The sequence below is a fragment of the Mus caroli genome, chromosome X, assembly GCF_900094665.2.
Source record: "Mus caroli chromosome X, CAROLI_EIJ_v1.1, whole genome shotgun sequence".
Taxonomy (NCBI): Eukaryota; Metazoa; Chordata; class Mammalia; order Rodentia; family Muridae; genus Mus; species Mus caroli.
Window position 1 is genome coordinate 110,283,733 of NC_034589.1, and position 14,853 is coordinate 110,298,585.

Consider the following 14,853-nt stretch of genomic DNA (forward strand, 5'->3'; position numbering starts at 1 on the left):
AAGCAGAAGAAGAAGAAGAAGAAGAAGAAGAAGAAGAAGAAGAAGAAGAAGAAGAAGAAGAAGAAGAAGAAGAAGAAGAAGAAGAAGAAGAAGAAAACAATGTGTTGTAGCTTAATGTCAAGAACAAGATAAGAGGACTTACAAGATTTTAGCAAGGTGCATAAGATTTTCAAAATAGTTAGTGCTTTGAATGCAAATATTCTTTCAGCCTATTCTTTTATGTACAGATAAAGACAAAAATAATGTTTTAGATAATTAATTCAGATGAATTTATGCTTTCTCAAGTGGAATTTTCATGTCTATATTTTTTGTCTTTCTAGTGCCAATTAGAAAGAAAATAATGTTGGAAACTTTTTCCTAACCTGTTTATTTTATATATTATCTGACATAAAAGGGCGAATTCCCTCCAGCACTCTTGAGGTTAGGTCCCATGTAATCAATCTTTTGTTCATGACATATATTTAAGCAATTCCTTAAAATAATGCTTTGTATGTGTTCAAATTGTCAATTTAAACTTTATCAAGGCATTCAAATTCTATCAAATGATTTCTTTTGTGTCTATTTAACTCTAAGTGATAAGTTTAACAGATGTGTTTACACAGTTACACTTATTTTAGTAACATTTATGCAAGCCAATATTTACTGTGATAACTTGTTTATTTAAGCTTTAGCTAAAACTCCTTGAACATACAGAAAGAATATCCTCCTCTCCTAGATAACCCAGATTACTCCAGATTTCTTTCAGTTTGCCTTAATTTGGATGTTTTCTAGAGTAGAACACACACTAATAGCTATCCATCTGGAATTCCCCCATGCAATTCACTGATTTATAAAATCATGGAACCAGGTTTTGTTAGACAAAATTCTTATGATTTTATTGAAATGCTTATGCAGAAACAACTAAATGTAGAAAAAAAACCTTGTTTTTATTCTGTATCAATCTCTGTATAACACTGCACTCTAAACATTATCCATAGCTCAGATTATAAGAATTTTGTTCAACAAATGGTATGTTCTATAATTCAATTGACATAATTAAGCATAAATAATGAAATATGGGACATATGACTTTTCATTATACATCAGTTTCCCAACACACCATACACCAGGTAACAATGTACTGCACTTCTATGTAACTGAAAACAATATCCATAGATGACAGTTTTGCTAAGTGGTAGGGCACATACCAACAAGGAACTCTTGTTCCCAAGATGTAATTATCCTCTCACAAGCTTACTGGTAAATAAGCTCACCTGTTTCTAGTTTTTGTTTTTTGGGGGTTTTTTTGGGGGGGGGATTATATTTTTATTAGGTATTTTCCTCATTTACATTTCCAATGCTATCCCAAAAGTCCCCCATACACCACCCCACACTCCCCTACCCACCCACTCCCACTTTTTGGCCCTGGAGTTCCCCTGTACTGGGGCATGTAAAGTTTGCAAGTCCAATGGGCCTCTCTTTCCAGTGATGGCCTACTAGGCCATCTTTTGATATATATGCAGCTAGAGACACGAGTTCCGGGGTACTGGTTAGTTCATATTGTTATTCCACCTATAGGGTTGCAGATCGCTTTAGCTCCTTGGGTACTTTCTCTAGCTCCTCCATTGGGGGTCCTGTGATCCATCCAATAGCTGTCTGTGAGCATCCACTTCTGTGTTGGCTAGGCTCCAGCATAGTCTCACAAGAGACAGCTATATCTGGGTCCTTTCAGCAAAATTTTGCTAGTGTATGCAATAGTGTCAGCACTTGGAAGCTGATTATGGGATGGATCCCTGGATATGGCAGTCTCTAGATGGTCCATCCTTTNNTCNCAGCTCCAAACTTTGTCTCTGTAACTCCTTCCATGGGTGTTTTGTTCCCAATACGAAGAAGGGGCAAAGTGTCCACACTTTGGTCTTCGTTCTTCTTGAGTTTCATGCGTTTAGCAAATTGTATCTTATATCTTGGGTATCCTAAGTTTCTGGGCTAATATCCACTTATCAGTGAGTACATACTGTGTAAGTTCCTTTGTGATTGTGTTACCTCACTCAGGATGATGCCCTCCAGGTCCAACCATTTGCCTAGGAATTTCATAAATTCATTCTTTTTAATAGCTGAGTAGTACTGCATTGTGTAAATGTACTACATTTTCTGTTTTTGTTTTTGTTTTTATTTTCTTCTAAATTCTGGCTGGATAGTTCAACTCAGCTGTCCCAGCTCAAAAATCCTCTCCAAGCTGACTGATTCAAACAAGCTTGTCTCAGCTCTCACTGAATTTCTCTGCTTGGAAAAACTGCTTCTGAATTCCACATATGGAACTAACTGTACTGATGGCATTGACTGCATGAACTCAACTGAAATCAACTGCATTCAATTGAACTGCGCTGAACTACTCTGAAATGCACTGAACTACTCTGAACTACACTGAACTCCACAGCATTGCCTGAACTAAACTGAACTGGACTCACTGAACAGCCCTCCCTCCTGTCTCACTCTGCACTGCTCTTAAGTAGTCTGTTTTTTCTGTCTATTATCATAAGGGTTGGGTGTATCCTATTTCTGTCTCATTCTGTCAGTTATTTCTCCTATTTGTCACTTTCTCTGGCCCTCAATTAGAAGTCATTTTCAAATATGCCTTCTTCATTCTACAAACTAAATGTGTTTTCATTGTTTCTGATTAAAGGTGTGTACTAAGAGTGTGTCTATATTCCATCCATAGGTATTAAATGTTTGTCATTCCAGCTGGATTGCATAGGCCTAGAAATGTTTTAGATATCACTTGCCATAGCAGTCATGGTTCTAGATGAAAATTTCTATATCACCATTTGATCCTATGAATATAACCAAAAATATAAATAACACACTTAGCTTTGGAAGTATAACACAGTTTTAGACTATTTACCTAACACATATGATACTCTATATTTAGACTAAAGTACTATCATTCTAAAGTAGTAGAAAACAAATTTAACTCAGTATTTCATTTGACAGTTGGGGTTTATGAATGCATTTTGCTGCTAGTTTGGTAAAATGAGATTATATAAGAAAATGTTAACTATGTTCACATTCTTAGCCAATGAATAGCCATAATGCAGGTTCAGATATAAAATAAAGAAATGAGAGGAGCTACTTAGTAATATTGCAGAAAAGATGAATAAAGTTTACAGTGAAAGATGCAGAATATTTCAGCACCCATAAAAACAGTGTGTTACCACAATATTCTATCATAAGCTACAGATAAACCACTTAGATAAATAAGTTTATAGCAAAATTAGATCTATAGCCAGTATTCATCAGTAAAGGCTAAGTAAATATAGTAATGTTAGTTTAATGCACATTTCATATTTAAGTCTAATTTAATGAATTCACTATACTATATTGCCATTATAATGAATAAGATGAGTAATTCCTTCACAGCAATCAATATAAAAATCAACAGAATTTTTAAATGTGAGAAAAATTTGTAACCTAGAGCAGTAATTAAAACTGATTTGAAGACAGGTATTCCTGCCATTAGTACTTCCAGAGGGCTACTATATTAACTTCAGTTTCCTGGGAGAATATTTTTTCTTGATTTAAAAGAAAAATCATTCTGGTTTTTATATGAGTAACTGTAATCTTGACCTTTAGGTCTATAAAAATCAACAGTAGACATTTTCTTCTTTATTAAAAGATTGATTTCTAGAAGTTTGGGACTATAGAGGGAAAAAGGAAGTTCAATGAGAAAAATATCCATGTCTCTGACAAATATTTATTGTCAGACAATGCATGACATTTTGTCTTGGTATTGAAAAGTAAGCAGGTCAGCACTCTTTCCATGCTGTAAACAAAAACTTAAATGATAACATATACTCCTAGGGTATCTTGATAGACCTGTGCTGCCAAGGTCTAAGGTGAAACACTCTAGAACACCACAGACTCTTTCAGTCTCAAAATTGAGTGGTTCCATTTGCTTCCTCAGTATTCAACAAAGAGAAACCTACTGTTTTCCCCCCATAAATCTTTTATAGAAAATCGTGTATTTGTGGAATTGGCACTCCAAAATACTGACCGGCAGTACTATTTTCAGTCAAGTCTTTGCAGCTCAGAATTTATCTGTAGATAAACTGACTTTTCAAAGTCACCAGAATATTTTGCTTTCCTAAAGACAAGTTTGTCAATGAAAGGAGGAAGTGCATGTTTTGCAAGGAAAAAAATATATAAAATGAGAATGTATTTTTCAGAGAAATATAAAAACCTGACACAGATACTACAAAGCATGATATATAAATACAAAGATATAGATTTCACTTTCATGATGTGCATTTAAGTTCTGAGTATTATATCTGACATCAACCCTTAAATTCTTTCTAAAGGCTAAAGTATCAGAAAACACTTACTCATTTATTTATGATGGTTAGAATTTTTTTCAACTTGACACCAGCTAGAATCTTCTGGAAAGAAGGACCTTCAATGGAAAAAAATTAAATGCTACCAACAGATTAGCCTGTAGCCAAGACTGTGATGTAGGAAGCCCTAACCCACTATGAGCAATTGATCTTCATCTGTGCAGAAAATATAGTTGAGCAAGCTAGTAAGCAGTATTCCTATTTCTTCCATGGTCTCTAGCTGAATATTTTCCTCCAGGTTTCTGCTTAAACCCTTGATTTGCTTTATCTCAATGATAGACTGTGAAGTATAAATGTAAGCCCAAAAATCCTTAATTCCCTTACACTGATTTTTTATCAGTTATTTTATTTATTTACATTTCAAATGTTACCACTTTCCCAGTTTCCCTCCATAAATCCCCTGTCCTCTCCCCTGCTCCCCCTGTTTCTATGAGGATGCTCACCTCAGTTGACTTTAATTGGTATTGTAGCACAATAGAAAACAAACTAGGATAGTATTATAGTCAACAATATGTGTGAATTTTCAGTAGTCATAATCATCATGTGTGTGTTTTCATTATAGTTCATATTCTATCCAAATGTTCATATTTAAAGTTGAGCTTTCCTTAAGTAGTTATATGGGAAAGCAAACTGAGTAAACAATAGAGAACAAGCAAGAAGTAGCATTTTTCCAATATTTTTGCTTCAATTTTTCCTTCCACTTTCTTGACTTAAGTTCCTACCTTGGCTTTCTTCACTGATAAACTGAGGAAAAGCAGAAAGTCAAATAAACCAATTCTTTCCCATGATGCTTTTAGTCACCATGTTTATGACAGCAGCAGATTGCAAACTGGAACAATGTCCTAAAACTATATGCTTTTGGATGAAGTGTGGAGATTTGTCCACACTTGATTTTTCATAATTGATGTTTTTTTTTCTTTTTTGAATCTATTAATATAAGCATTTTAATATCATAAAACTATACTCATATATTAAGCATCTTTCCTTTAGTTAAAAATAGTACCATATTTTTCAAGTACATCCATATTAGCAGGTATTGGAGAGCTTTCATATTTATTAGTGTTGAAAATGTCTCATTCTATGTATTATTTATTTATTTTTATTTTTGTCTATTCATGTTTCAACTACACTAAATTGTTCAGCAGTAAACATGGGTGTACTCTTTAAGGATACATATTAACTTTCAGTTGTGCCAGCACCATTTGTTGAAAATGTTTGTCTTTTTTCCACTGGATGGTTTCAGTTCCCTTGTCAAAGATTAAGTGACCATAGCTCGGTGGATTCATTTCTGGGTCTTCAATTCTATTCAACTGAACTACCTGTCTGTCACTGTACCAGTACCATGCAATTTTTATCACAATTGCTCTGTAATACAGCTTAATGTCAGGTATGGTGATTCCACCAGAGGTTCTTATATTGTTGAGAATATTTTTTGCTATCTTAGGTTTTTTTTTTTCCAGATGAATTTACAAATTGCCCTTTCTATCCCAGTGAAGAATTGAGTTGGAATTTTTATGGGAATTGCATTGAATCTATAGATTGCTTTTGGCAGGATAGCCATTTTTACTATATTAATAAAGCCTCGAAGATATGGGCACAGGGGAAAATTTCCTAAACAGAACAGCAATGTCTTGCACTGTTATATCAAGAATTGACAAATGGGACCTCATAAAATTTCAAAGCTTCTGTAAGGGAAAAGACACTGTCAATAAGACAAAAAGGCCACCAACAGAGTGGGAAAGATTTTTACCAATTCTAAATCTAATAGGGGACTAATATCCAGTATATATAAAGAGCTCAAGAAGCTGGACTCCAGAAATTCAAATAACCCCATTAAAAGTGGGGTTCAGAGCTAAACAAGGAATACTCAACTGAGGAATACCGAATGGCTGAGAAGTACCTGAAAAAATGTTCAACATCCTTAATCATCAGGGAAATGCAAATCAAAACAACCCTGAGATTCCACCTCACACCAGTGAGAATGGTTAAGATAAAAAATTCAGGTGACAGCAGATGCTGGTGAGGATGTGGAGAAAGAGGAACACTCCTCCACTGCTGGTAGGATTGCAAGCTTGTATAACCACTCTGGAAGTCAGTCTGGAGGCTCCTCAGAAAATCGGGCACAATAACGACCGGAAGATCCAGCAATACCTCTCCTAGGCATATACCCAGAAGAAGTTTCAACTGGTAATAAGAACACCTGCTCCACTATGTTCATAGCAGCCTTATTTATAATGTCAAGAAGCTGGGAAGAACACAGGTGTCCCTCAACAGAAGAATGGATACAGAAAATGTGATACATTTACACAATGGTGTACTACTCAGCGATTAAAAACAATGGATTTATGAAATTCTTGGACAAATGAATGTACCTGGAAGATATCATCCTTAGTGAGGTAACCCAATCACAAAAGAAGTCATTAGATATGCACTCACTGATTAGTGGATATTAGCCCAGAAATATAGAACACCCAAGATACAATGTGCAAAACACAAGAAAATCAAGAAGAGGGAAGACCGATGAGTGGATAATTCATTCCTCCTTAGAATAGGGAACAAAATACCCATGAAAGGAGTTACAGAGACAAAGTTTGGAGCTAAGACAAAAGAATGGACTATCCAGAGACTACCGCACCTGGGGATCCATCCCATAATCAGCCACCAAACCCAGACACTATTGCACAATGCCAGAAAGATTTTGCTGAAGGGACCCTGTAATAGCTGTCTCGTATGAGGCTATGCCAGTGCCTGGCAAATACAGAAGAGGATGCTCACAGTCATCTATAGAATAGAACACAGGGACCCCAATGGAGACGCTAGAGAAAGCACCCAAGGAGCTGAAGGGGTCTGCCACTCTATAGGTGGAACAACAATATGAACTAACCAATACCCCCAGAGCTCGTATCTCTAGCTGCATATGTAGCAGAAGATGGCCTTGTTGGCCATCACTGGAAAGAGAGGCCCCTTAGTATTGCAAACTTTATATGCCCCAATACAGGGGAATGCCAGGGCCAAGAAGCGGGAGTTGGTGGGTAGGGGAGCAGGGAAGAGGGAGGGTATAGGGAACTTTCAGATTGGCATTTGGAATGTATATAAAGAAAATATCTAATAATAAATAGATAAATAGATAAATAGATAAATAAATAGATAAATAAATAAATAAATAAATAAATAAATAAATAAATAAATAAATAAGGAAACATGTAATTCTGCTGAGGGCAATGCAGGAGTAAACGACAAATGGCATTAGAACCCATGGAACTGGGCCCATCAGTTACCCCAGCTACATGAGTGAGCCTCGGTGTGGAACATCCAGAAGGACCACATATCCTGGGGACTGCATGCTGTTACAGAGTTTTGTTCTGCTTGCTGCCTTCAAACCCCTCTCAATCCAAAAATTGTATGAACGTTGTAAGTGGGCTTCAAATCCCTCAGCAGTATCTCTCTTGTTCACAATTCTAATGCTTGATCTCTTTCAGGCATTGCTGCTTTAGCTGATCAATGATTCAGTCACCACCCTAAGGAAGAACTTAGAGACAGGTTGTCAGCAATGACTGCTACCCTTCAAAAACATTTGGACAAATAAATTGTTAGTAAAGCTATGTTGAAATGTGTTTACTATTGGCTCTTAAATATACATATATAATTTTATTCTATAAATTATATATGTGTGTTTATTATATATTAAATATTATATATATAATACAGTACTATTATATATGTATAGTATACTATATATCATATATAGTACATATTTTATATGTATGTATATACAATTTATATAATATAAATTTTTATTTTATTTTTGAATTATTTTTTACACTCCATATTCCATTCCATGCTCCCCCATCCACCTTCTGTCTCCTCCACATCCCACACTTCCTCCCCACCCCACCTTGTCTCCATGTGGATGCCCCCCCCCCCTCCCCCCCTTCCCCCCCCCCCCCCCTTGTCTCCATGTGGATGCCCCCCCCCCCTCCCCCCCTTCCCCCCCCCCCCCCCTTGTCTCCATGTGGATGCCCCCCCCCCCTCCACCCCAACTGACCTCTAAAGTCCCTGGGGCCTCCAATCCCTTGAGGGTTAGGTACATCATCTCTAAATAAACACAGACCTGGAAGTCCTCTTGGACTTTCTCCTTGGTGTTCTGGTGTTTGAGAGATCTCAGGTGTCAAGATTAATTGAGACTGCTGGTCCTTCTACAGGAACGCCCCTCTCCTCAGCTTCTTTCACCCTTCCCTAATTCAGCAACATGGGTCAGTAACTTCTGTCCATTGGTTCGATGCAAATATCTGCTTCTGACTCTTTCAGCTGCTTGTTGGGTCTTTCAGAGGGTAATCATGATAGATCCCTTTTTGAGAGCTCTCCATAGCCTCAGAAATATATGTAGTAGCACTGACTGACATGACTCTCAGTGAGGCTGGACTGATGACTTTATATATATATATATAAAATCACCACCCTCAGTTCCCTGATATGATTTATTAAGAATTGCCAATGAGTAGATATGTATTTTTGAGGGTGTAAGATAGATATTACTGATTTTTAGATATAAGTTTAGATTTGGATTCTCTGAAGATGCTAAAAAGATTGTTTTTAAAGATAAATAACAAAATAATTTCTCCTTTCTTTGGAATCATACATTGGTGCCTGCCTGTAAGAGAAACTGACTGAGAAAACTACCTTGCTTGCTTACACTTTATTTATCTATAAAAAGTAGCTTAGTTATGAATGTACATGAGTTTTAAGGAATAATGTGTTTTCTTTACCTTTACTATATGTTATTATTTCTTATAAAGGTGCTGGCAAACACCCTATTATTTCATAACCTTTTACTAAAAGAAAACTAAAATATAAAAATAAAGTTGTAATTTTATACTGTTTGAAAGATTTTGCTGAAATATATATAAACTATGGAAGGAAGAATAAAATGTAGGTACTGGTAACACTGATGCTTCCATTCATCAATTGTGTGTGTGTGTGTGTGTGTGTGTAAAATTTCTGTGCGTGGAGTGCTGGAACATCATTCCTTCCATCCATCAACTATGTGTATGTATGTATATATGTAAGATTTATGTGAGAGTGTAGTGAAACATTCTTCTAACCATCAACCATGTGTATGTATATATGTAAGTTTTATGTGAGTGAGGGTTGACAACTCATTCCTTCCACTCCTTAACTATGTGTATGTATACATGTATATGCATAAAGCTTTTCTGGGTGTGTGTTGGAACTTGCTCCATCCACTAGTTGTGTGTATTTATATATGTTTGTTCTGAATTATTTGGAGTGTGTTTGCTGGAACTTTGCTCTAACCATTCTATACACACACATGCATGTATTTATATATTTGTGTGTATGAAGTTATTGGACTCTGTCTTTTGTTTCATCCACTCAGTGTGTGGTGTCTTTATGCTCTCTCTCTCTCTCTCTCTCTCTCTCTCTCTCTCTCTCTCTCTCTCTCTCTCTCTCTCTGTGTGTGTGTGTGTGTGTATGTGTGTGTGAATGTTCTCTTTCCTTCTCTTTATCACTAGCCCAAAGGAGTTAAAAGAGTTCATATTTTTTCAGCTGACCATATGGAGTGCCAGACCAAGTAAATTAAGCTTTGCTCACTCAGAGAAAAATCTGCTGAGTAACTTCTCTAATCAATGGTTGCCTTTGGCAGCAACCCCTGTAGGTATCCAGTTTTACCCCCATAAGTAGTTGTAAAGGCTGCCTGTCTCAGTTTAGCTACCACATTGGATATCAAAGCAGGGCACTGTCATATATTTGTAAAATTTTGCCTTAAATTATATTGTATATATTGTATATATAAATTATATTGTATAACCTTAGGAGTAAGGTTACTTAAACTTAAATTATTATATTTTAATTTTTATGAGTGAATCTTAACACTGTATTTCTGAATAATACCACCATTTGGTTTCCAACTGACACAATGAAAAGATGAACATTTTTCTCTATCCACAACAAATTTTATAAGAAACATACAGAATGGTACTGAGTAATATAGAATTATGATTTTGCTGTGCATGTCCCTTATTGGTAGGAAAATTAGGCATTTTTCACATAATAATATAATATCTTTATGTATTTTAGAGAAAAGTTTATTCCCAGTCATATAATTTTGAAATCATTATTATTACATTTTTTTTCAAACTGATTTGGTAAATTAATTTTAGATTTTGGTTATGAAACTCTTATTATATATACTCTTTTGAGCCACTTTCCCCATCCATAAACACTTGATTGCATTGTTTTCTATTCTGTATATAAACTTTAAATTTAAAAGTAATCTTGTTTCTTCATATTTATATTATAGATTTTTAAAAATCACTTCAAACACCAAATTAAAAAAAATTAAATTTAATTTAAATATTTGGTCCCCAATTAGTATCACTATTTAAAAGGATTAGAAGCTGTGGCCTTGATGAAAAAAAGCATGTCATTTGAGGTAGACACTGACATTTTAAAAAGCCCATTCCAAGTCCAAAGTCTCTTTCTTCCTGCTACCTGTAAATCTAGATTGGGAACTCTCATCTACTGTTCCAGAACCATGTCTGCCTGCATGCCACAATGGTTCCTGCCATGATAAATGTAGACTAAATCTAAACTGTTAGTAATCCCCAGTTAAATGTATTTCTTTATAAGAACTGAAGTAATCACTGTGCCCATTCACTGCATTAGAACATTTACTGAGGCAGGTATAAAGGACATTTTACCAAAATTAATTCTGCCAATGTATGAATGTCTTCTTTCACTTGTGTTTCTTTCATTCATAGTTCATAGCTTTATATAGCAATGTTATTACCTGTTTTTTTAGATTGATAAATACCTTTATGCTATTATAAATGTCATCTTGCATTTTCTGGGTAACTCATATTACTGTGAAACTGCAACTGACAATTTGCATGGTTGTAGCACCCTTTCTTTCTGTTTTCTGGGTGCCTCTGTATGTTTATCCATTTCTGTCTCTCCTTTCTCTCTCTCTCTCTCTCTCTCTCTCTCTCTCTCTCTCTCTCTCTCTCTCTCTCTCTGTGTGTGTGTGTGTGTTTATGTTTGGTGTATACATATAGTTGTGCTTATGTCCTAGTAAGAGTTACTATTGCTATTATGAAATTGTACTATTACTAGAACAATTTGGGGAGGAAATTGGCTTCTGTTGACTGACACTTCCATGTCTAGTTCCTTTGTCTTATAAAGGTATTTTTTCTAAACTGTGGTTCCTTACTCTGACTATAGTTTATGACAAGATGGTATAAAACTAGGTCTGCATAGTGTTCATATGCATACAGGTATGAATATATATGAGTATACATTTGTATAAGGCCAGAGATAGATAAAGTCTGTGTTATTATGTATATTACAATCTTACCTTTTAGTTCATCATCTCTGACTGAATTTGAACTTCATTGATTAGATGGTTTGACCTACCTATTGAATTCCTGCCTTAGGGCTACAGATATACATTGCCATGACCAATTTTTATATGGCTTCTGAGGATCTGACCCAAATTCTTCAGACTTGCTCATCAAACACTTTTTTAACTAAACTATCCCAGTTTTTAATTTTAATTTTTATAACTTGTAAATTGGGAAAGTTTCTCCTTCTTACTGATTCAGTTTTGCCTACTGATGTTAGCTTGTGGCTATTAATAAACTCTCTTTATTCGTTTGATAAATTCTCCTTTGTCTAAGTGGTTAAGAGTTTCTTAAATGTTTCCAATGGCATATATTGTGATATTTTATTTTACATTTTAGTCTATTTATGTGGTGTTTGGCATTGTTGATATTCACATGTTACCCTCTAGAGTTATATTTCATTTTTGTTGTTGTTGTTGTTGTTGTTTTTGGGTTTTTTTGTTTGTTTGTTTTGTTTTGTTGTTTTTGTTTTTCAAGACAGGGTTTCTCTGTATAGCCTTGGCTGTCCTGGAACTCACTTTGTAGAGAAGGCTGGCCTTGAACTCAGAAATCTGCCTGTCTCTGCCTTCCAAGTTCTGGGATTAAAAGCGTGCGCCACCACTGACCGGCTAAATTATACTTCTTGTTTCCAACCGGTTTCAAACCTTTCACATGTTAGGCGAACGTGATAACATTAAATTTCATTTTATCATGATGTATCATCTTTCTGATGAATGTTCTATTTTGTTTTCTGTTATTGTGATAAAACACCATGACAAAAAACAATGTAGAAGGAAATATATTATTTCATTTTACAAGATACAGTCTATCGCAGAAGAAAACTAAGGTAGGAAACTGGAGCATAAGATGAACCATGGATGATGTGTAAGCATGAAGGTTTGAATATGAATCCTAGACACTTATGTTAAAAGAGCAGGGTGTGGGCCCCCAATGGAGGAGCTAGAGAAAGTACCCAAAGAGCTAAAGGGATCTGCAACCCTATAGGTGGAACAACATTACGAACTAACCAGTACCCCAGAGCTTTTGACTATATGTATATGTATATGTATATGTATATGTATCAAAAGATGGCCTAGTCGGCCATCACTGGAAAGAGAGGCCCATTGGACTTGCAAACTTTATATGCCCCAGTACAGGGGAATACCAGGGCCAAAAAGTGTGAGTGGGTGGGTAGGGGAGTGGGGGGGACTGTATTGGGGACGTTTTGGATAGCATTGGAAATGTAAATGAAGAAAATACCTAATTAAAAAAAAAGAGCAGGGCGTGTGGTCACATATCTGTAACTTGTTGCTGTGGAAGTCAGAGACAGAAGAATCATTGGTCTCAATGACCTGCTCAGCTATCTTTCTTACATAGGCTAGACCCATGATCCAAAGCATGGTACCACCTATATTTGGCTAGGCAATGCTGTATCCTTTAGCAATTAACAAGATGTCTCCTACACATGACTGCAGGCCAGTTTAATGGAGCCGACACTTAAATTCTGTTTTCCTCTTCTTTTGTTACTGGACTTTATGTCAAGTTGACAGAAACTAACCAGCATAGTGTGTTAAATAAAATTCATCGTTTTGTTCAATATTTTTTCTATATGTGTTGTGGATGTGTTGGCCTGTAGTTTTCATTGTCTCAATGTCTTTATGTGATTGTGTGTTAGAGAACTCCTGACTTCATAAAATCAATTTAGAAGTACTCACACTATTTCTTTTAGGTGTGTTTGTTTGATTTTCACTTAATGATTGATATCACTAATTTTAATGTTTTATTGAATTCATGGTGATATAGTCTGGTCCTGGGCTTTTCTTTGTTTTTTTGTTTTTTTTTTTTTTCTTTTTTTCTTTTTCTTTTTCTTCTTTCTTTCCTTTCTTTCTTTCTTTCTTTCTTTCTTTCTTTCTTTCTTTCTTTCTTTCTTTCTTTCTTTCTTTCTTTCTTTCCTTCCTTCCTTCCTTCCTTCCTTCCTTCCTTCCTTCCTTCCTTCCTTCCTTCCTTCTTTCTTTCTTTCTTTCTTTCTTTCTTTCTTTTTTTTCAGAAAAACAAATGGTAACTCAATCTCTGGGCACAACAAATAAAAACCTAATCTTTTAAGCCTTATTAAAATCTGATTCCTCTGGTGGCAAATCCTTGTGGATCCACCATGATACCTTGAAACACTAGCAGCTACATCTTAAGCCTCTGATCTCCTATTCCAAGGAGCTGGGCTTTCCTTTTGTTTGTTTGTTTGTTGTTCTTTTGAGACAGGGTTTCTCTGTATAGACCTGGCTGTCCCGGAACTCACTTTGAAGACCAAGCTGGGAGCTGGGCTTTTCTTAATAGGTAGTGTTTTAATTGGAACTTCAGGCTCATTAAGTGTCTGTTCAAGCTTTTTCTTTCTACCAGGTTAATGTTGGTGGTTTATGGTTTTATAGAATTTTATTTACTTCTTCTAGATAATTAAATTCATTTCTTTTTTATTCTTGTGGTATTTGTTGTAATAGTTTTATTTGTATTTCTGCTTTTGTTAACTTTACACCTTTCTTGTTTTCTTTGGTAATGATGCTAAAGTTTCTTCAGCTATTTTCAAATGAAACAATGTTTAGTTTGGCTGATTTATTTTACATTGTTTGTCTAGTCTCCATTTAGTTTATTTTAAAATTTGATTATTACATTCCATGGATGAGTGCAGTGAATTTATATTTTCCATTTACCTAGCATATTGAAGTAGGGAACTTGCCTTTTTCTATTTTTTTGCTAAAAGTATAAAATGGCAAAATCATAAATTTCCATTTATTATTTTTTTTACTTCAACAGGATTTTTTTTAAAAAGTCTTTCTAAGCCATGCAGTGGTGGTGCATACCTTTAATCCCAGCACTTGAGAGGCAGAGGCAGGTGGATTTCTGAGTTCAAGGCCAGCCTGGTCTACAAAGTGAGTTCCAGGACAGCCAAGGCTATACAGAGAAACCCTGTCTCCAAAAAACAAAACAAAACAAAAATAAAACAAATAAACAAACAAAAACAAAATAAAATTTCTAATTATTATAAAGCTGTTGGTACATTTTTTGTGTGTTTAGCCTGTTTGTTTCTTATTTAAATT